Below are 23,951 nucleotides of genomic sequence, written 5' to 3'. Positions count from 1 at the left end.
GGGAGAATCAGACTCCTCGCTGAGTGCAGTGCCTGATGGGGAACTCAATCCTAGGACCCTGAGATCATGACCTGAGCCAAAAGCAGACATTTAACTGATTGAGCCACCCCGGTGCCCCTAGAAATACCTGAATTCTTGATGATGTTATTGATCCATTGAATAAAAACACATGGGATAGCAGTTTCCAGACACTGTATTATATGAGAAAATGAAGATCTTTACTATTTAAAAGACTTATAGTTTGGAATTCTGTTGCCTTTACTTGAAAATATCTTAATTAATAGAGCCAAAGAAATATCATAAAAAAGAAACCTAAACTCATATGTCAATAAAGCTCAAATTGATGAAATATTTTTAAGTTAGAAGGATTAAATTAAATATACCTAAAAGCTTTATGTTGCAATTTATAAACATTCTTGTTCTTAACTTATAAACAAATTAGTCATAACTCTATAGACATCCATTATGGACTTTATTTAATGTCTGTCTTCCACCATTAGAATGTAGTCTTTCTGATAGCAGATACCATTTCTGCTTTGTTCATTGCTGTGTACACAATGTCTTTCATATGGAACATACTAAATAAATGTCTCAAAGAAATGTATACTTATTTTCATTTAGTTGGATTTTTGACAAATGTGTTTAAAAAACAACTCAAGACTTCTTGCAATTAGTAGTCTTTAATAACATGATTTCTACTACTTCTGAGCAGTGGTATGGAAGGAAAGAAAAAAAAACTTATTTGCAGATGTTGAGTAGTTGAGATGTTTGGTGAAATTAATTTTGTTTAAATAAATATGCTCTAGGGGCGCCTGGGTGGCTCAGTCATTAAGCATCTGCCTTCGGCTCAGGTCATGATCCCAGGGTCCTGAGATCAAGCCCCGCATCAGGCTCCCTGCTCTGCGGGAAGCCTGCTTCTTCCTCTCCCACTCCCCTTGCTTGTGTTCCCTCTCTGGCTGTCTTTCTCTCTGTCAAATAAATAAAACCTTTAAAAAAAATAAATATGCTCTGAATGATAATTTAATCTTTATATGAAAGAAAATAACTCATTTTCATTCTTTTATATTTGCCATTGATCTATGCATTAATGAGAGCTTCAGATCAATATTCTTTGTATTCATAAAAGGAGGACATAGAGTCTTAGTGTAGGTCATTTAATCTAATCTTTTTCTCTTAATCAAGTTCTTATTAACACAGAGAGACTGAATATATGCAGGCAATGGTCAGATCATACATATAACTTTGACCCACAACCTGCACAATGGGCTCTGTAAACCAACCTCCTTATCTACAATATTCAGTGAGGAAGCCAGAGTGACAATCCAGGAGCTAAACAATAACTTCTGTAACAATTGGTCCAAGTAGGCAGGACTTGATTAATAAATGACAGCTTCCCCAATTTTTGTCCCTGATTCCAATTTAGGACCAACCAGAGAAAGCCAAATATGTAGTCCAAACCGATCAAATAGGATGCCCACTTCTAGTTAGTCCAACCTACAGCTTCCCAGAAAAGAGCCTCCAGTCAAGGCATACCTGAAATCTTTCTTTTTCTCACTATAAATCTTTACCTCTCCTCTACCTACCCACATCTCTGCCAAATCCAAGTGATGGTGGCTGACTGCTTTGCTATAGGAAACTCAGAATAGACATTAAAACATATGTCTGTTTGGATTTCCTTAAAAGAAATTCATAAAATGTTGCAATAAAGATGATCATTAGAAAGTGACACACTGACCAGGTAGACAACAAGGAGTGTTAGTTTAAATAAAAAATAAATAAATAAAAGTAATCTTTATGAGATTTCCTGACCTATTTTAAGCGTATTTATCAGTTAGAAAATAGAAAACTTGAATTGTTTTCCTGAAATATTTATTAAATATAGATGTAACCAAAATAAATCCAGGGCCAATAATTTTTTTTAAAGATTTCATTTATTTATTTGAGAGAGAGAACGAGATCGAGAGAGCATGAGAGGGGGGAGGGTCAGAGGGAGAAGCAGACTCCCTGCTGAGCAGGGAGCCCGATGCGGGACTTGATCCTGGGACTCCAGGATCATGACCTGAGCTGAAGGCAGTCGCTTAACCAACTGAGCCACCCAGGCGCTCCAGGGTCAACAATTTAATCTGATTCTGAATTACCTTTCAAAAACGATATACCTGAAATCTCAACGTATGAAGGAAATTATTTAACCATTTTTGATGGATTTGCTTTCCAAAAAGTGGAAGGAATGTAGCTGATGTTCTAGTTTTTTTGTTTGTTTGTTTGTTTTTAAACTGGCTTGTTGGAATTAAGTTTTTCTAAGAAGAAAATATGGACACCCATGTGTCAAATTTACAAAATCTCAGATATAATCTTCTAATTGTTCTTCACATTTGAATATAAGTACATAGAAAATCACAAAATTCAAGTCTGAATCATTAAATAGACTTTTTAGGAGAAGAATCCTAGATGAACTAAAATAGTTCATTCTTTCTGATCTTTCAGTTGTTTTCTTTTAATATGAAAATTCCACATAAAGATATGACATTTATTAAAGATATACTGATTTTAATTATAAAATGATAATACATTGATTTCTCTTGATATTTTTTAAGAAAAAATAAAATATTCAAAACTGAATACAATTATGAAGACTTTGTTTCTTTAAAGATATTCTCGTATTTTTTCTTTTCCTTAGGCTTTGTCTTAGATCACAGACATTTCTTATTGCCACCATAGGAGCTTAGAGACAAAGATGTCACTAATCTTCGATCCATGAAATAAGAATCCAAGACATCAAAACCAAAAGGGGGCCTTTTAAGGGAGGATAATAAATCCAAGCAACCCTCAAAGGGAGAATGCACAGATGAACTTCAACTGGGATTACATAAAATTCCACTATTTGAGATTCTTTTTTTGGGCCATGAGGACATTTTAGTTGGTTTCTTGAATATCCCTTAAAAAGTTAAACTCTCCTATATTAAAATGGTAATATTTTAACAGCCTTAAAATAACATGAGGAGTTGCTATCCAATACGTATAAAATTTCAGTCATGCAAAATGAATAAATTCTAGAAATCTGCTTGTACATTATGCTTACCGTTAATAACTGTGCACCATATGTATAAATATTTATTAGGAAGGTAAATCTTATGCTATTTGTTCTTATCACAATTAATTTTGTTTAAAAAATTTTGGAATGTTAATAAGAAGATAAAGTCTAGAACAGTCTTTCTGAATCTCTGACTTTCACCATCTCAACATACATGATATATATATAACATCACATAGTACTTAACAACACAATAACATAGGACTTTGCAACACATTGGAATTTTGCTTTTCCTCTATTTTCCTATGTGGTTCTTAAAAGTATACTCCCAAGGGGTGCCTGGGTGGCTCAGTTGGTTAAGCATCTGCCTTCGGCTCAGGTCATGATCACGGGGTCCTGGGATCCAGCCCTAGGTAGGGTTCAGCAAGGAGTCTGCTTTATCCCTCTGCCTCAGCTCCACCGTCCCCTCGTGCTCACAAGATAAATAAATAAAATCTTAAAAAAAAAAAGTATACTTCCAAAAGTTTTAAAAATAACTGTAATGAAATATTTGGCATTGAGCAGAGGGAGAGTGAGTGAAAATAGAAAAGGAGAGTCATTTGACTACTACACAATTTGGCTTGAGTTAGCTTTTACATTGCTGGTAAACACCTTTACATCTATAACATATGTAACATGTAACAGGATATAACTGGGTTTCAGTGCCTTAGAAAGACAGCATTGTTCTGTAGGAAAGGCCATACTTCCATGAATAATAAACATCCAGTTTCTCTTTAAAAATTGCACAAAATTTTAGTGGAAAACTTCAGATCAATGAAATAAACATACTCTTGAATAATACAACAGACAGAAGTTAGAATATCATTTTTTACCCAGATTCTACAAGTCCTGATACAATGATATCCCCAAACAAAGAAAATTCAAATATAAAATAGGAAATATATCACTGCTATTTTTAAATGTTAAACTTATGGGACTGTTTATAGATGTAATTTATATTAGAAATACATAAGAAAGTACTAAAAATAAGATCATGTTAAATATATTGTCAGACATTGACATTTTTATCATAAAACTACACTTAATGCTATTTGTCCTCTTAAAAAATGCCCATAGTCAAATTTTACTTCAATGCCTAGTTTATTCCTCTCTGGAAGTTCACAGGCTTATTACTTACATAAATGATTTTTTTAATTACATATAATAACAGTACTACATAAATGATTATAAGCCTTCAATTTTATTTCAACAAATAAATGTGATCAATTCCTTTGCAAAAGCAAACTAGTTTATTTTTTGCTATTTATATTGTTCCTTTACATCTAAAATATTAATAAGTTATTATACAAGGTATAAAAATAGGCATTTAGGTGGAAAAATTCCAAAAAGTGTATGTTTTCATTCAATGATGTAGTTTAGATTAGTAAAATTGAGAGAGAAAGAAAGAAGAAGAAAGAAAGAAAGAAAGAAAGAAAGAAAGAAAGAAAGAAAGAAAGAAAGAGAGAAAGAAAGAGAAAGAAAGAAAGAAAGAACAAGCTGAAGTATTTCTCCAGAGATGCTGGAGGAGATGCCTAAGGAATTGGAAATGATGTTGGTAATGTAATGGTCTGTGTAACCTCATGAGCTGTCAAATCCTAGACTGCACAAGACTAATAGCTCTTTTATAAAGAGTTTCTTTTAGCACTGCTCCCCAAACTCAAAGGCGCAGAACACTAGCTATTTAAGGGCAAAGTGATAAAGACTCACTTACTTAGGTTGATAAGCTTTCTCAGGAGTAGCATTTTGATTCTGAAACAAGTCACAGAACTCATTAGCAGAACCAATGGCAATGATAATAGACTATGACTATCTTTAATTGTCCTTCTGTTGTGTTATGCATTTAAAGGCTACATGTGAAATGAAAGCTTTGTCGGTGATTTAATGGCAGGATTTGGGTTTTAAAGTAAGATAATCTCACAACTGTAACAAGATCAGTTCTGCATTAGACACATGCCCTGGATCACCTTCAGAAATCATTGTTGACCACATTTGAAACTACCAATTTTGCAAAATAATAGTTTAAGTCTACTTATCACTTAAGATCCAGAGATATTAACTTTATGTTTCATGAAATATGAAATAAAATGCTAACTACAAACCTGGCACATACTTCAAATGGCATTCTAGAGTTTAAAGCATCAAAAGGTTTTAAATAGGCAGTACCATTATATATAGCAGAGTTTTTAAAGCTGTCAGTATGATGAAGAGAAATATTTCATCATCCCTGGAAGGATGTACAAAGTTTAAATAAACATATTCAATATGACAATATAATTTTATATTTAGAAATGTGAAGAAAAAGTAACTGTTTTTTAATACAAATTCCAGAAAGTAGATTCATAAAGAAAGTTCTATTTCTTTGCACATAATTGATTCTCAAAACAGGAAGAGTTATCTTGGATATAGAATATGTTTATGAGATGTTTGTTTTAATGGAACACAGTTTAGACTGTAAAAGTTTCAGAATTTCTAATAGAACAAAAACATGTAGTAGAGACTAAACTGGGGCCCAGAGACCTGGATTGCAGGCAGGGTTCAGTATAAAGCCCTAAGCATTTAGACTGCTCAATTTGGACTTGCTTAGCTTAGCAGCCTTGTGGGTCTATCCCTTACTTGCAGAGTACTATAGTTCATATTATAGATCCCATGCTGTTTTCAGCATCCTCTGTTGTTAAATAGGGGGTTTGGATTAATTATCAAATTATTTCAGATGCGCACTTATTTAAATTATTTTTTGAGAATGTAGTGAATTACATTCTCCCTAAATTTTATCTATGTGGCTATTCTTAACACTATAAGTTATGTGTAATAAAATACTAAAATAACTGGAAAAATCAAGGAAAAATGTGTTTATAGCTTATTATGACTATGTAGGGCAATGTGTTTAGAAATGGGCGGGCTACAGAGATTCAGAAACCTTTACAAACCAGCCTTCTGTTATTTTCCCCTTTGTTCTCATATATCAAAAGGAGAAATCAAATAAACCAAAATCAAACTTGGTTATAGTAAATTGGATGAAGGGTCAGACAACTAGGACATTTGTTATTTTTATCTTCTATCATCCCTTTATTCCTTAAAAAAAAAAATTCATTGAGGTATGGTCAACAAACAAAAAGCTGTAAGTACTTAATGTATACAACTTGAATCTGGAGAGAAGTATACATTTGTGAAACCATCACTACAATCTATGTCATAAACATAACTATTATCTCCAAATACTACATGATACCACTTATATAAGAAATCTAAAATTGTCTTTCTTTTTCTTTAATATCACTTCCATGCTTTTCCTTTGGGGAAATATTTTTGGGAGTGGTTATGAACCATCCTTATTGAGAGTGATAACAAAACTAATCAACCATTTGTATGCATCCAAACTGTAGGTTACAAAATATTGGAAGTATTTTAAGGTAGTTATAGGAACCTATGTAATCAGGATATTTGAATATATTATAACGAAATTTAGAAAGATAAAGGAGCCACAGTATATAAAACACTTTGGCTTCAAAAAAGTTACTACTCAACACACATTTACTGAGGCCCTACTATGCATTAAGTGTATTAGAAGTGCAAAGATGAAAAACATGTGATCCATAGTCTAAAATATTTACTCTACTTGCAAGAAGATAGATAGCAAAGTGATAATTAAAATGAATAAGGAATGCTGTGAGAAAAGTGGACATGGGTAACTACAAGGTTTCATAGGAACAAATAAAATGACGGATCAAGTTCAATAGCCATATTAGAAGGACACTTTGGAAGAAGTGATGCTGATTCCTAAAGCATCAGTAGGAGTTAGAGTCATTAAAGGCTGATCCATGCAAAGCAGTAAGCACATGTAAAGATGAAGGGAGATAAAGCCTTATTTTTCAGTAGAATCTAAATCTATGAGGATGAGAGTAGAGAGTGAGGATTTAAGCAGAGTGTATGTCACAAACGGCATATTACAGCATACTAAGAAGTTTGCACAGTAGCCTAAAAGATATTGAAAGACATGGATGAATTTTAATGAAGGGGTGGTCTTTCTTTTACATATTTTTTTTCATTGAAGTGTAGCTGAAATACAATATTATATTAGTTTCAGGTATACAACATAGTGATTCAGTGATCATATTACTACAAAAAGCTAATCACAATAAGTGTAAGTACCATCTGTACCTTATGAAATTATTACAGTATTATTGACTATATTCCTATGCTGTATTTTCATGCCTGCAACTTGTCTTTTTTTTTTTTTAAGATTTTATTTATTTATTTGAAGAGAGAGACACAGCGAGAGAGGGAACACAAGCAGGGGGAGTGGCAGAGGGAGAAGCAGGCTTCCCGCTGAGCAGGGAGCCCGATGTGGGGCTCGATCCCAGGACCCTGGGATCACAACCCGAGCTGAAGGCAGACGCTCAATGACTGAGCCACCCAGGCGCCCCTCAACTTGTCTTTTTATAACCAGAAGTTTATTCTTCTTAATCCCTTTCACCTCTATGTCCATCTCTCCATCCCCCCCCCCAGTCAATCACCAGTTTGCTCTCTCTATATTTATGAGTCTGTTTCTCTTTTTAGTTGTTGGTTTATTTATTTATTTTTTTAGATTTCACAGATAAGTGAAATTATATGGTATTTGTCTTTCTCTGTCTGACTATTTCACTTAGCACAATATCCTCTGGGTCTACCCATGTTGTTGTAAATGGCAAGATTTTATTCTTTTTTATGGCTGAGTAATATTCCTCTCTGTGTGTGTGTCTGTGTGTGTGTGCCATATCTTCTTTATCTATTCATCTATTGATGGACACTTAGATTGCTTCCGTATCTTGACTATTGTAATAATGCTGCGATAAACATAGGAGCGCATGTATCTTTTCAAATTAGTGTTTTTGTTTTCTTTGAGTAAATATCCAGAAGTGGAGTTACTGGATCATATGGTACTTCTGCTTTTAGTTTTTTGAGGAACCTCCATACTGTTTTCCACAGTGGCTATACCAATTTACATTCACCAACAGTACATGAGGGTTCCCTTTTCTCCCCACACCCCAACACTTGTTATTTCTTGCCTTTTTGATATTAGCCATTCTGATTGGTGTGAGGTGATATTTCATTGAGGTTTTGATTTGAATTTTCCTGATGATTGTTGATGCTGAGCATTTTTTTTATGTGTTTGTTAGCCATGGTGTATATCTTCTTTAGAAAAATATCTATTCAGATCATCTGCCCATGTTTTAACCAAATTATTATTATTTTTTGTTTTTTGTTGAGTTGTATGATTTATTTATATATTTTGGATATTAACCCCTTATCAGATATATCATTTGCAAATATCTTCTTCCATTCCATAGGTTGCCTTTTCATTTTGTTGATGGTTTCCTTTGCTGTATAAAAGCTTTTTAGTTTGATATAGTCCCAATTATTTGTTTCCTTTTGTTTCTCTTGCCTTGGGAGATAGATCCAGAAAAATATTGTTAAGGCTGATGTTCATGAGTTTACTGCCTATTTTTTTTAGGAGTTTTATGGTTTTAAGTCTTCTATTTAGATCTTTAATCCATTTTGAGGTTATTTTTTGGTATGGTTTTTAAAAAAGTGGTCCAGTTTTACTGTTTTGTATTGCTGTTCAGTTTTCCCAACACAATTTTTTGAAGAAACTATCTTTTCCCCTTGTATATTCTTGCCTTCTTTGTCATAGATTAATTGACCATATAAACATGGGTTTATTTCTGGGCTCTCTATTTTGTTCTACTGATCTATGTGTCTAATGAAGGAATGGTTTATAAATTGCATTTTTAATTCAGAAAGCTCTCTCTAGCATCAGAGAGGAGACTAACTTGGGCTGTTGCAGCAAACTTGGAGGGGAATAATGAAGGCTTCAACCAGGGTAAGGACGGTAATCAGTGATAGTAAAAATATTTGGATACGTTCAAGAGATATTAATCCTGTTCTTCTTTAACCAAGGAGTGGGCTCATGATCTATGATAAACCAATCCTACTAACTTTTCTAGATCAAGACACATGAGTGTAATGAAGCAATGATAGGAGAATGTTTAGAGCTCATTCATTTCAGTAGTGGTTTCTTTCTTTTAAGCTTTTATGAATTTACTTGAGAGAGAGAGAGAGAGTGAGAGAGAGCATGAGCAGAGCCGGGGTGGGGGGGCAGGGAGGATGGCACAGATGGAGAGGGAGAAGCAGGCTTGATCCCAGCACCTGGGAATCATGACCTGAGCTGAAGACAGACGCTTAACATACTGAGCCACCCAGGCGCCCCTCAGTAGTGATTTCTGATGCAAAGTTCCACTGGCTAATGATGTCGACACTTGGCCATTCCTTAGTTTCTCTTAAGTTTTTGCCACAGGTTTTTAGTCTTCCAGGTGGTTCTCTAAGCTAATTATTAGCATTTTAATAAATTCCCATTATGTACAAGAGAGCTGCCTGCAGCCAGAGAACATTTAACTGCTAAATATACCAATACAAATAAACAGAGTTTAATTTATTATTTTTATTATTATAAATTTTTATATATTTTTATTTTATTTTTCATATTTTATAGTTTTTATATTTTATATTATTATTATAAATTTATTATTATTTAATAGAGTTAAAAGTAAAAATAATCCTCATAATTTGGTAGAGGGTTGTTTGCAAAAACAACAAAAATCCTGGCTTTAAAATACAATATGACTATACCAGGCATTCAGTTAAGTGTTTTATAATAAATGCAAATAATTGTCTCAACTTTTTTCTAAGTTTGGAAAGAACAGAAATTTTTAAAATAAATAAACTGTTTTAAAAGGAAGCCATTAAAGCAAGACTTCTAATACAGTGTTTACTTGGAACAATCCTTTGGCATTTTGTTATCTAACTGTTTCAGACATTTATGACATAATTTAAATGTAAAACTATTTTTATTTAACCATCAAATATAGAGAAACTAGACAAAATGAGTAACTTAGGGCAGAACAGTGAAGTGGTCCTTAAATGAAGTTTAAATCAAAAATAAAAATTGATGGTTCCAAATATTAAAACTGTCTTTGAGAGATTAAAGTAGTAAAATTTGAACAAAGCAAATGGAATATTTTACATGGAAGAAATGGACACAAAAACATCCTCTGTGAAGAAACCACTACCACCAGAACAACAAAATTCAGAGGCTACTATAATTAACGTGTAAATTAGGTACATTTAAAAAAAATGTTGGGATCTTATGTGAGAAAAAATTAATTAAGAAGAAATATGTTTTCCTACTAGGATTTGAAGCTCTTTGAGAGCCAGGGATACACTCTCATTAAGTCAATTAAATCATTAGCAGGCACCAGGTAGCATGGTGCTGTATACTTTGAACCTTTGAGGAAGTCAGGGAGACGGGTCCAAAATAAATATAATATGGTCTCTGTCCACAAAGAAGAAACAGTCATAGAATAACTCATTACACTAAATGTGATCAAGGCCATCATAGAGCCAGGGCCACAGAAGAAATGGAACAGTCCTTTCTGCATGCAGAGTAAAGAAAGACTTCAAGGGTAGATACCTTTTGAGGTGTGACTTAAGAATTTCATAGGATATCTGCGTTTTTATGTGTGTTTGATAGGAGAGTAATAGATGAGTCTTTTATATGGCTGAACTTGAGTATCAATAAAATGGGATAAGTGGAGTAGAGGGAGATAGAAGTGGAAAATCTTGGGGGCAAATTGTAAAAGACATTTAATAATATGCTATTATTATCTGAATTATTCTGAGTTATTATCAACAGCATGAGGTCACTAAAGATTTTTATACAAGAAAGGGACATAATTAATTGAGTTGGAATGATATTCTTAACTATAATGCAGAAGGCAATAGATGGGAAGAGAAGCCAAGGGTCTTACCAGAAAGCTAGTGTAACAGTCCTGAGGAGAAATAATATAGAAGCAATATGGTTTAGTAATCAATTAGATTTGAAGAGTAAGGAATTTGACTCTACAGCACTCTAATTTGAAAAGTAAGGAATTTGAAAATAATAACTTTTATATGGGTAACAATTGAGGACTGAAGGAAGATGAAAACTTGGAGAAAAGACAAAGAGGTTATATTTATGTATGCTGGCATTAAATTACATGGTTGATACACTAGTGGAGATGTCTGACCAGCAGACAAAATATAAAAAGATAAATCCATAAATATCGGTAATGTTTATATGCATCTTGTAGTCAACTAGTGTATAGGAGATAATTAAAATTATTAAAGTAGATTCATGCTCCAGAAAATTGTATTTAGGATGAGATGAGAAATGTACTAAGGACAGAATATGTGATCTAAAGGTCAGGGAACAGAAGAAGAGGACAGAGAAAGAACAGGCAGATTACCCAGATGAAAAACAAGAAAGTGGAATCCCAAAGTCTAAGGGAGAAGAAAGCACCAAGATGAAGAATATGGCTGTCAGTAGACAAATGTTACTGGCTTTATTTTCCCTTCTTATTCCCTTCTATACATTTAAATGACACCCAATTGACTTATATTTCATATGGCCAAATGATTGATTTTTTTTAACCCTTCTGACACAATGACCTCTAATAGGTATATAAAAATTATCTACTTTGATTTACATTTTGAGGAGCTGAATCTTTTGATATTACATATATATCTTTTTAAAAAAAATCTGAGTTTCAGAAGTAAAACTGGTATCACCTTAACTGATTTAAAATAATCAATTTGTTTCAAAACAATCTAATTATTGTTGAGAATAAAATTCCATTTCTTGCACATTTTTTAAGTACAAAATGACATAATCTACTGAATAGAGTATTAATATTCTCAAATTTTATTATAAAGTTAAGAACTGACCAAGATTACCTTAGCATTTCTCTCGGTTTGACCAATCTTTGGACAGGCTTCTTCCTGCCTCTCAGCCCCTAAGCATTCCACAGAGCATTTACTTCCCACAGAGCATTTATTTTATTTTTTTTTTCATTTTTGTAATTTAAATTCAAATAATTAACATGTAATATATTATTGGTTTCTGAGGTAGAGGTCAGTGATTCATCGGTCTTATATAACACCCATGCTCATTACATCACATGCCCTCCCTAATGTCCAACACCCAGTTACCCATCCTCTATCCCCTCCCCTCCAGCAATCCTCAGTTTGTTTCCCATGATTAAGAGTCTCTTATGGTTTGTCTCCCTCTCTGATTTTGTCATTTTATTTTTTCCTCTCTTCCCGTATGATCCTCTGTTTTGTTTCTTAAATTCCACATATAAGTGAGATCATATGATAACTGTCTTTCTCTGATTGATTTATTTTGCCTAGCATAATATCCTTTAGGTCCATCCACATCATTGCAAATGGCATGATTTCATTTTTTGATGGCTGACTAGTATTCCATTGTATATATATATACTACATCTTTTTTTTTTTTAAGATTTTATTTATTTATTTGACAGAGAGAGAGAATGAGAGCACAAGCAGGGGGAACAGCAGCCAGAGGGAGAGGGAGAAGCAGGCTTCCCACTGAGCAGATAGCCAGATGTGGGTCTTGATGCCAGGACCCTGGAATCATGACCTGAGCCAAAGGCAGATGTTTAATTGACTGAGTCACCCAGGTGCCCCATCTACATCTTCTTTATCCACTCATCTGTTGATGGACATCTCTGCTCTATCCATAGTTTGGCTATTGTGGACATTGCTTCTTTAAACATTGGGGTGCAGGTGCCCCTTTAGATCACTACATTTGTATCTTTGGGGTAAATACCTAGTAGTGCAATTGTGGGTCATAGGGTAGCTCTATTTTAACTTTTTGAGGAACCTCCATATTGTTTTCCAGAGTGGCTGCACCAGCTTGCATTCCCACCAACAGTGTAAGAGGGTTCCCCTTTCTCTGCATCCTCGCCAACATCTGTAATTTCCTGACTTGTTAATTTTAGCCATTCTGATGGGCATGAGGTGGTATCTCATTGTGGTTTTGAGTTGTATTTCCCTGATGCTGAGTGATGTTGAGTGAGTGTTGATCATGTGCCTGTTGGCCATTTGGATGTCTTCTTTGGAGAATGTCTGTTCATGTCTTCTGCCCATTTCTTGATTGAATTATTTGTTCTTTGGATGTTGAGTTTGATAAGTTCTTTATAGATTTTGGATAATAGCCATTTATCTGATAAGACATTTGCAAATGTATTCCCCCATTCTGTCAGTTGCCTTTTGGTTTTGCGGTTTCCTTTGCTCACAGAGCATTTACTTTAAAAAATGTGTAACTGCAAATTCTTTCTCTGCCTTTTGGAGATGTAAATCTGTTTAAAAGCTTCTTGCTGGTTTTAGAAGGCAGGACAGTCTTTCTCAAGGATCTGGGCACCATCACTTTGAAATGTAATTGTCAATGACAATAGTGTCCTTACCTTCCAGTCTCTGTGGAGGGTTGTCTACCTGATATTTCCTTTCACTAAGAAAAATCTGTATTGAGAAGGAAATAGTGCAAGGGCTTCCCTAGGACTTAAGATAAGTATCTCTTCAAAGTCATCCCATTACTTTTGTTATCAATCAAAACTCAACTGATTATATTCAAATATGTAATTTAATCTCCCACGTATTTTGTCACAGGGAAGGGGGTTTGCCATAAATAGAAAAATCTTATATCCTCCATATTATAAAGTAAGTATGTATCTTTTGATATTCATCTATGTGTTTGTTCAACATATTGACCTCTTTGAATAACCAGCTACCAAATACTAGAAAAAATGCCTTATGAATATGTAAATCTGGAGACTGAAAACATGAAAACGGTATCCTAAGAGGTCATAGAATAGCTGGTTGGCATGCTCAAATTTCTTTTTTGAACTCTCAATGGTGCTATATGGAAAGATGATTTTGTTTTAAATGACACTACTAAAAAAAATTACCCATATTTGAGTGAAATGAGCACGCACTTTGTAGTCTACAGAATCTAGCTCTATACACTGATATGAATTCACCTGGGCAATTAAACTAATTTGAGATTAACATTTACATCTGAAAATAAATACAGTAATATTTAAATAGTTGTGTTGTTTTGAGGATTCAAGACAACTTATATTGTCTAATTTAGAAATTTTTGGTGTTGAACCCAGGAGTCATTCCTTTAATTTACCAGCATTATCAAAGCTAATCACTTCCCCTTGTATTCACTTTTTATTTGGCTTATAGGATACTACATTTTTCAAAAATCTAACTGGTGGCTGCTCTGTTTCCTTTACTGAGCTCCTCATTTCTGGCCCATTTCTCAGCATTGGTAGTTTCCAGGTTTAAGTTCCTGGACCCTTCTAAATTTGTATTCACTGCTGTGGTGATCTTATTCAGTCTCTTGGCATTAAATACTATTTAGATATGGATGACTTTTAGATTTATATCTATAGCCCAGGCCACTTTTACAAACTATGGATGTATATCTAGCCACCTACTCTTAAGTTGGATGTTTATTAGAAATCTCAAAATTGATGTTCAATATGTTACATTTGATTTTGCCCTCAAATCCTGCTCCATCTGCATGTAGCCTTCTCCGTATCAGTTGGCAAAAACTTCATCCTTCTAGCCACTCAGATCTCACCCTTTCATTTTCTCATACCACATATCCAATCCTTCAGGAAATTCTGTGGGTCTAGAATCTGACCACATCTGCTATCCCACTGTTCCTATTAAACATGAACTTGAACAGCTGTCTAATTTAGTCTCTTAATAGATCTCATTGTTTTCAGTCTTGCCCTCCCAGGGCAGTCTGTACAAAGAAGGGTTTTATCATTTTAGCAACCTAATTGTGTTATGACCTGCTCAAAAACCTGCAGTAGCACCCAATTACACTCAAAGTCAAAGACAAGCTCTTATAATGGCCTACAAGACCTAACATGATATGCTCCATTATTTTTTGTTCTCAACTTCTTTTACTCTCTTCATTCTTTTTTTTAAAATATTTTATTTATTTATTTGATATAGAGAAAGAGAGCACAAGTAGACAGAATGGCAGGCAGAGTGAGAGGGAGAAGCAGGCTCCCCGCTGAGCTGAGAGCCCAATGTGAGACTCGATCCCAGGACCCTGAGATCATGACCTGAGCCGAAGGCAGACACTTAACCCACTGAGCCACCCACGCACCCTACTCTCCTCATTCTTTATTCCATTTCAGCTTTCTTGCTCTTCCTTTAACCTAACAGGCATATTCTTACCATAGGACCTTTGCATAAGCCTTTTTTTTTTTTTCCCCCCTGCTGGGAGATTTTCTTCCCCAAGATAAGAAAGTTTATAACAAATTCAAATAACTTTTCAAATTTTTGCTTAACTGGTATTTTTTCATTGATTCCTACCATTACCACCTATTTAAAATCACAATTAAAAAACCCAAAAACCAAAAAAAACAAACAAAAAATAAAATTATAATCTGCCTTACCCGTCTCCACTCACTTTTATCTTTGATTTTTTCCCTTTATACTTATCACCTTTTAATGGATTATATTATGTATTTTGTGTATTATATTAATTGTTTATTTAGCCATTGATTCCACAGTAATATGAACCCCAGCCAGGCAAGGATCTGTATCTGCTAGGTTTGATATTATCCAAATGCCTAGAATGGCACCTGACATAGTCATTCAACAGATTACTGTGCCTGACAAAGAGTAGTTGGTATTATTATTGTCTATCCAGTACACAGTTTATCATCAATTATAATATTGCCCAGAGGTCATATCCCTATTCATCATATTTAATTTAATAGGTAATGAAATTGCACACAGACAATCCTTGAATAAAATGTAGCATAAACTTTTAATGCTATATCAAACAGAAACTCAGAAACATTACTAGGAAAAGAATCTTTGGGCTAGGTATTGGTGAATAATGAAGCTAGAGACATCCATGATGAGGAGAAAATAACGGTAGTGAAAGCTGTGGTGAGTCAACTAGGTTCCCAGCTGCAAGGAATGTTGGCTAGCGACAGCTCACAAATAAGCTGTTTTCCAGGCATTATTCTCAGCTGGAGAGCAAAGATTTGCCCAAGAATATGCTTCCTTCCTTTGGGCAGCTGATATCTATTGGCTGGTCAAACAATGCAGGGTATAAAAACCCAGCCCCTTGCTTGATTTGGAGTGGAATATCCTAATTCTGTGGAGCTCTTCGTGGAATTGCTAGTGACCTCTGTCATAAAGGTACAAACTTTCGACTTCTCCTTTTGGCTACTCCTGTTTCTCTTCCTCCCTTTGAGTTTTTGCAACCAGGCGTGTTTCCCAGTAAAAGTCCTGCACGTAAATCTCTATTTCAGAGGCTGTTTCTTTGGAGAAACTTGCCTAGGACAGTTTGTACCAGAAATGATCCTAGAAATCACATACGAAGATGGCAATTTGGATTGTGTTATCTGCTGCCTGGCTGAATATGAGGACCACATCACTGGAGGTAAGTACAATCCCAACCCCTTGTATGCTGTTGCAGGGAAGCTAGAATCAGGGTGGAAGGGATTGCACTGACTGTTGCAACGTCTCAGACGTCTGAGCGTTCAGAGAAAGGGGTATTTCAAGGGCTCTGAAATTAGTCCGTTTTTGTCGGATACTAATGCATTAGGGAAAGAAAAGGAAGACTGGAGATGATTAATCACCACTTCAGGCGAAGTGTGAAAGCTAGATGACCTTGTAAGCAGCATAAAGTTATTTTCATCTCTGACGGGTAAAAACAGCTATGCATGAGGCCCATCACTTAATTATAAGAATAAAGGAGCCTTAGAAAATTTCAAAATCTGAAATCTTCAAGTGTGTTTATCCAAAGGTTAAGGTCCTAATTAGAAGGGCATGGGACCCTGTGAAGGTAAGAACTGGATTAATGCGCTTGAATTACCATATTCCTTAAACACAGAGGGGCCTTCGAGAATGGTCCACTGCTCTCTTAAAAGGTTAGTGTTCCTTCCTTACATGAAGTTGATTCAGATACACTCTGCTTCCATCCCCACTTCCACTCTGTGTTACCACATCATAATCCAACTGAGGCAGTGCTGGGCCTACAAAATGAGGAAAAGGAATACACACCAAAAAAACTGTAGGACATAGACAAAAGTTACTGGGAGGAGCCAGGTAAAGTATGTATAGGTCCCGAGGGGCTGGATTAAGAAGGGTCAAAGGGAGAAATTTTGTTTGTTTGAATATATTTAGCAGTTGTGGTAGGCAGAATCGTGCCCCCATCTAACCTCCCCTTCCTAATCTATGTCTGTCACGTCATCTCTATCTCTCTCATGGCGTCTCTCACAGGAGAATTTAAATAGAAAAGAGAATAAAGTTTGCTAATAAACTGACCTTAAAATGGGAATGTTATTCTATTTTTTTTTAAAGATTTTATTTATTTGACAGAGAGCGAGAGCAGGAACACAAGCAGGGGGAGTGGGAGAGGGAGAAGCAGGCTCCCCGCAGAGCAGGGAGCCCGATGCGGGGCTCGATCCCAGGACCCTGGGATCATGACCTGAGCCGAAGGCAGACGCTTAACGACTGAGCCACCCAGGTGCCCGGGAATGTTATTCTAAGTTATCCTGGTTATTTCTATGAGGGTTCTTAACGTTGTAAGAGGGGAGTAGAAAACAAGAGTCAGAAATAGAGACGTGACTATTTAGAGTGATGCCTGGTAAGCAAGATTCAACATCCCATTGCCTGCTTTGCAGATGAAAAAAGAGGCCCCGGGGCACCTGGGTAGCTCAGTTGGTGAAGCGTGGGACTCTTGATTTTTGGCTCAGATCATGATCTCAGGGTCCTGAGATGGAGCCCAGTTAGGCTCTGTGCTCAGCGGGGAGTCTGACATTATCTCCCTTTGTCCCTACCCCTGCTCGCGTGTGTGCCGCTCTCTCGCTCTTTCTCTTTATAAAATACATCTTAAAAAGGCCGGGAGGGGGGGGAGAAGCCAAGGAATTTGGGTAACTTCTAGAAGCTGGAAAAAGCAAGAACGTGGGTTCTGCCCTAGAAACTCCAGAAAGTAACACAGCTCTGGCAAATTAGCCTAATGAGACCCATTTTTTTTTTTTTTTTAAGATTTTATTTATTTGGCAGAGAGAGACACAGTGAGAGACGGAACACAAGCAGTGGGAGTGGGAGAGGGAGAGGGAGAGGGAGAAGCAGGCCTCCCGTGGAGCAAAGAGCCTGATGCAGGGCTTGATCCCAGTACCCTGGGGATCATGAACTGAGCCAAAGACAGACGCTTAATGACTGAGCCACCCAGGCACCCCTAAAGAGACCCATTTTAGATTTCTGCCCTGCATAAGTGCAAGATCATAAATTTGTATTTAAGACATTTAGGTTTTGGAGACTTGTAGCAACAGAAAACTAACACAGCACTCCTTCATGAAGTAGGATATAACACCTTGGCAAGGACCCCATGATATGGTGCTAATATGGTGCCAGAAGGATGAATAAAACAGTGACCTGTACAAAGTAAAATATTTATGCCTGAATTGCCTTGGCTTACAGCACCTGGAAGAATGAGTGTCTCTAACTTGAAGGAGGGAAGTGGGCAACCACCTCGGTAGCCCCACTACAGTTTACCCATATCTCTCAGATACATTTCCTTCATGTATTTTTGCTCCACCTGGGAAAATTTCTAGCATGATGCTTGAGGGTGTTAGCTGTTGATGGCCCAAGGTTAATTTCTGTTCCAGAATTGTCCTTAGCAGAAGAATGCTGCCTTTCCCAAAGTTAACATCTTCCTGAAGAGAAGTCAAAAAACATGGTTGGTTGGTGAGGAAGTACAAGAGTGTTAGACACTCTTCCTCAATTTGAGACCATTAGGAAGGATCATCCCAGCCCCAGAACTTTCTGTGGAGATCAGCTGAGATACCTGTGGAAACCATACCACATTTCAACCTCTCCTTCTGCCCAGCACTGTTTCTTACTCTTCCAGGTGGTGTTCTCTAGAGCAAAGCCCAAATAAACCTCCTGCATACAACTCTCCATGTTGGAATTTGTTTCCAGAGAATTAATCTGAGGAAAGAAAATAACTTTTCTCCTCTTTGAAATAGGCAGTGATTTCTTTTTTTTTTTTTTTTTAAGATTTTATTTATTTGACAGAGAGACACAGCGAGAGGGGGAACACAAGCAGGGGGAGTGGGAGAGGGAGAAGCAGGCTTCCCTTGGAACAGGGAGCCCGATGCGGGGCTCGATCTAGGCAGTGATTTCTTAAGTGATAGGCTGAGAGCAGATCATGTACTACAATATGCCCTCAGATTTTCAGAAGGTCAAAAGTTGAGCTTATCTCAATATTAGCTTTCAAGTTATAGAGCTTTTTATAGTGACCTAAAGAAAGCTGCTTTGCTGGGATGGATTAGGGGAGAATTTGTAGCCTACCTCTGTTTCATGTGATCCAGGTGTGATGACTTATCCTAAGATTGAAAGGCTATAGCTGGTTTAAGATAGAGCCAGCATAAGTTTGGGTATGGGTAGATCGAAATGTATTCAACAGCATTCTGGAAAGGCTAAGACGGTCTGGGACATAACTCAAGAGGCAGTTACTTTATTAATTCATTCATGTATTGATTCATTCGTTCATGTATTGATTCACTCATTCAACAAGTGAATGAGTGTTTGTCAAAATGTTCTAAAATGTTTGGCACTGTTTCAGACCTAGGGATAGCACGACTGTAGAGGAAAGCTACTGCCCTTGTCTTTCCAGATGGGGTAGAGACTTGTAAACATGTATTTTAAATATTGAATGATGAGTGCTGTAAGGTAAAAACAGAACGTACCTAAGCAAGGTTAGAGGTGGAATAATAAAGGCAAAGCAAACAGCAAAGGCAAAGGCCCAAACTTCTGAGAGGATAACATGGTATTGCTCAGGGACCTGGAAATATTTAAGCTTATCTGTGGGCTAGAATGGAAGGAAAAAGGAAGATGAGAGAAAGAGGTGAGCAAAAGCCAAATTGTGAAATGTCTTTAGGTGGGTCATGTTAAGAGCTTAGACTTTATCTTGAACACTATAGGGAGAATTGGAAGATTTTAAATAGGGAGGGATATGATCATATTTGCCTTTCAGAAATATCCGTGTGAAACCCTCGCCGAGTGTGGCTCAGATGGCACCATCTGTGGCAGTTCCTGCTGCTAGCAAACTTGATAAAATCAAGGCTCTGTAAACCTTGATCTCTCAGTGCCCTGTAGAGATTTAATATAGAGTTAGGAGTCTAACACCTTTTATTTATAGGATGCAAATAAAGAACATCAGGAAACTCTAACCAAGAAAACACACAGAACACCTTGGAAATTATTGGGGTAGTCGCCATCGTTTCTCAAATATACCAATGATAAAATTTGTGGCATGATTAAATATGACCTCTCAGATCACGGAACTATTCTTTGACTATATTTTCAAAAAGCAATTCTGCTCAGGGCATCGGCTATAAATTAGTGAGCAATGAATCTTTTCATTTCCATCAGTATTTTCAAATTTTGTTCAAAGACTCCAAAGATGAATAACCATGGGTGATATTAACACAAAGTTGTGTGTGTGTGTGTGTGTGTGTGTGTGTGTTTTAATGTTCTAGAAAATGCCATTTCCCTTAGACACCAGCCCTCAGCTATGTCCTTGTCTGGAGCTTCATTTTCATAAGCTTCAGTAAAAATCTTAGAATCTTATGTTTTGGAGAAAAGTGTTATTAACCCTGGTGAAGGTTCTTTTAACCATAGGCAGTAGGAAATTTTAACTTCTGATATCAGAGATAATCAGAAATATTGTCATTCCTACAGCTGAATGTACCAGGACTTAATTCAGACTCCCCTTGTTAAGATTGGGTTGTAAATAGTCTTAATCCCAAACATTTAGTTTTCAGATGTATTATCTTTTTGAGTCTCCTAAAAAGCAATTAATCAGAATAAGAAGACTTTTTTGGTTTAGTCTGCCCTGATAATGCCAGGTGAGCAGGTGGGTGAAGCCTGGACAAGAGAACAATGTGAAGAAATGTTGGCTCTACAAACCTAAAATATGAATCAAATGGTGTAAGTTTCCCCAGAAACAGAATCCTACGAAACACCAGTTGATCAAAACATTATTTACTCAGCTAGAGAAATAAAATTCAATTAAAAACCCTGGACAAATATGTGTTTTGTTTTTTGTTTTGTTTTTTTGGTATGGGTTATACAATGCCTGTTTATTTCTATATTAATACATCTAATAGTTATTAGGCTCTCATGAAAGATAAATATGAACTTACAAAGTCAGTAATGCAAAATAATAGAAATAATAATCTGTACTGGGAAAATACAGATATCTTCTAGGTTGGCCAGATTGAGCCATTTAATTTAAATGTTGAATGACCACCTAAGTTTTATTGAATTTCCAATTTTTAAAACATTTTTTTAAAGATTTATTTGTGAGAGCGAGAATGAGAGAGAGAGGGTACATGAGAGGGGGGAGGGTCAGAGGGAGAAGCAGACTCCCCGCTGAGCAGGGAGCCCGATGCGGGACTTGATCCCTGGACTCCAGGATCATGACCTGAGCTGAAGGCAGTCGCTTAACCAACTGAGCCACCCAGGCGCCCCTTTAAAACATTATTAATGTGGGATACAAAGTGCCATTACATCCCATGAGCTTATTCCTGATTACATATTTATTAAATTAGAATCTCTTTATAATACCCAGATACAACACTGGTTCTATAAAATAAGTATTTCCACGTTTGATCCGCAATGCATTTGGGTTTTATTATAGGCCTTGTTATTATTGTACATACCCTTTCGGGATGATGCCAATGCGCTTGGGTTTGCCTTCTATTCTGGGGTATCTCTGGCATTTATTCTCTATGTCCTGTATTCTAAATCTATACCACTGACCTAATTTATTATCCTGTATTTTAGACTTGCCTCTACTGCTGCCCCAATATTTGCATTCTAAGATTGGTTAGGCATCTCAAAATAACTATTTAAAACTTAAATAATTCCCCTAAATCTGTGTTTATTTCTGTAACTTTCTTTTACTCAGGGCAGCATATCCTCCGATATAGCTGATAATAAAAGGAATATTTTGACAAGGAAATATCTGTACTTTTTAGTTACCAAGTAATATGTATAACACATATTAGCTGTGCTTCATTCCATCCTTAAAATTCCACCTGGATTTTAAACTTTCGAATCTTTCTATGTTGTTTGGATTTTTACTAGAATACATTATATATAATTTAAAAAAATAGTCTGTTAGAAAAATCTACCATGTTACATACCTGTAAGATCTGTATACATAGTGCTAATTTCAGTAACATCACTGTTATTAACATAATTATTTCCCGTGCAGTCTGGGATATAGATAAAATAATCACATGAGGACTCAAATACTGTCCCTTTATTGCTCCCTTCGCCTAGTCAGACTAATTCAAGACCTATGTGAGATATCAGACTGAGCAGGCACTTAGGAGGAAAAGTGGTAAATATAACCAAGCTAACAATAACAATTCCATATGAATAAAGGTAGTAGCTACATTCACTCTCCTCATTTTATAGATGCCTAATAGGAAACATGGGAGAGAGAAACTTACTAAAGATAAAAGAAAAAAAAAATAGGTGGAGGGACTATCCTTGGAGCCCTGTTGAGCTATAGGGCCAAGACTCTAAACTATATTTCCCCCTGGGTGCAGTATTTTTCTTGTACTTGGTATTCATGCTTATTGGCCTCTCATGACACTGTCAATTATACCTCCGGTCCCAACTTAGAAGTGGGGCTAACCTCAAAGGGAGGGATATCTGGGAGGGAATAAATACCTTATCTTTAGGTGGAAAGGGAATTTGTGATTTAGATTACTTGGCAACTTTTTTTTAAAGAGCTACTCATGAAAAATATTTCTGGCTCACATCAAAATGTCTAATGCTTTTAAAGTAGACATGTTGAGTAGACTCTTGGACTCTTTGCCTTCCTCTTTCCTTTCCCTTAATCAACAAATGTTACTTATTTTACCTCATGTTCGTCTAAAATTTACCCTGTTTTCTCCATCCTGACAGTATTGCTGCTTTTTCTTCTCCCATAAGAACTATCTTCTTGGGGTGCCTGGGTGGCTCAGTCCGTTAAGCAGCTGCTTTCGGCTCAGGTCATGATCCTGGGGTCTTGGGATCGAGCCCCACATCCAGCTCCCTGCTCAGTGGAGAGCCTGTTTCTCCCTCTCCATCTGCCTGTCACTCTGCCTACTTGTGCTCTCACTCTGTCAAATAAATAAATAAAATCTTTAAAAAAAAAAGTCTTCTTAATTGGTTCTATATAATCATGTTTGACTCTTTCTAAATTCTGTAAATTTCAGCAAGTGTACACCTTCCAATATGCAAATTTTATGTTAATTCCTTGCAAAAACTCCCTTCATACTTCCTCATTTCTCAGTGTATAGTATATTTTTGTATAATAGGGTCTCTACTTAGCTCTCTAGCTTCATCTCTTCTACTTTGTAGTTCACACTTCACACTCCAACTATGTCAAACTTCACTGGTCTTTCAATGCATCTCATGCTCTCTTGACTATAGACTCTTGATTATTTATGTTGAAGTAATTTTAGACTTTCAGAATATTTGCAAAAATAGTACTGAAATCCTACATATTGTTCACTCAGATTCCCCTAATGCTAACAACTTGCATAATCATTAAAACTATGAAATTAACATTAGTACAGTACTATTATGGAAACTACAGTCTTTCTGTTTTTTACCAGTTTTTACATTAAAGTCCTATTTCTGTTCCAAAATCTGGTCAAGGTTCCCAAGTTCTATTTGGTTGTCATGTTTCCTTTGTCTACTCCAATCTGTGTCAGGTTTTCAGTCTTCCAATATCTTTCAACATAGTAATACTATAGAATACTAGTCAACTATTTTATGGGATTACCTTCAATTTGAATTTCTCTGGTGTCTCCTCATAAGATTGAGACTTGATGTTGTTCAGCAAGAATATCACAGAAGTGATCAGTGCATCTAATGAAGGAGTACATGA

At 36.0% G+C, this 23,951-nt stretch overlaps 1 long non-coding RNA gene across 1 annotated transcript in view; it reads left to right on the top strand.

Moving 5' to 3' along the window:
* The first annotated feature begins 16,120 nt into the window (after nt 1-16,120).
* LOC129045360 (uncharacterized) overlaps nt 16,121-23,951 on the top strand; it is a 165,864-nt gene continuing 158,033 nt past the window's right edge. Inside the window, exons 1-2 of the long non-coding RNA XR_008504980.2 lie at nt 16,121-16,186; nt 16,300-16,430. This is a non-coding gene — a long non-coding RNA (uncharacterized LOC129045360). The remainder of the gene's footprint in view (nt 16,187-16,299; nt 16,431-23,951) is intronic.

This window comes from Mirounga angustirostris, unplaced genomic scaffold (assembly GCF_029215605.1).
Source record: "Mirounga angustirostris isolate CCGP_5_RB_7025 unplaced genomic scaffold, mMirAng1.0.hap1 SCAF_1, whole genome shotgun sequence".
Classification (NCBI taxonomy): Eukaryota; Metazoa; Chordata; class Mammalia; order Carnivora; family Phocidae; genus Mirounga; species Mirounga angustirostris.
The sequence above is the reverse complement of the archived record's forward strand: the minus strand, read 5'-3'. Positions and strand labels throughout refer to the sequence as shown.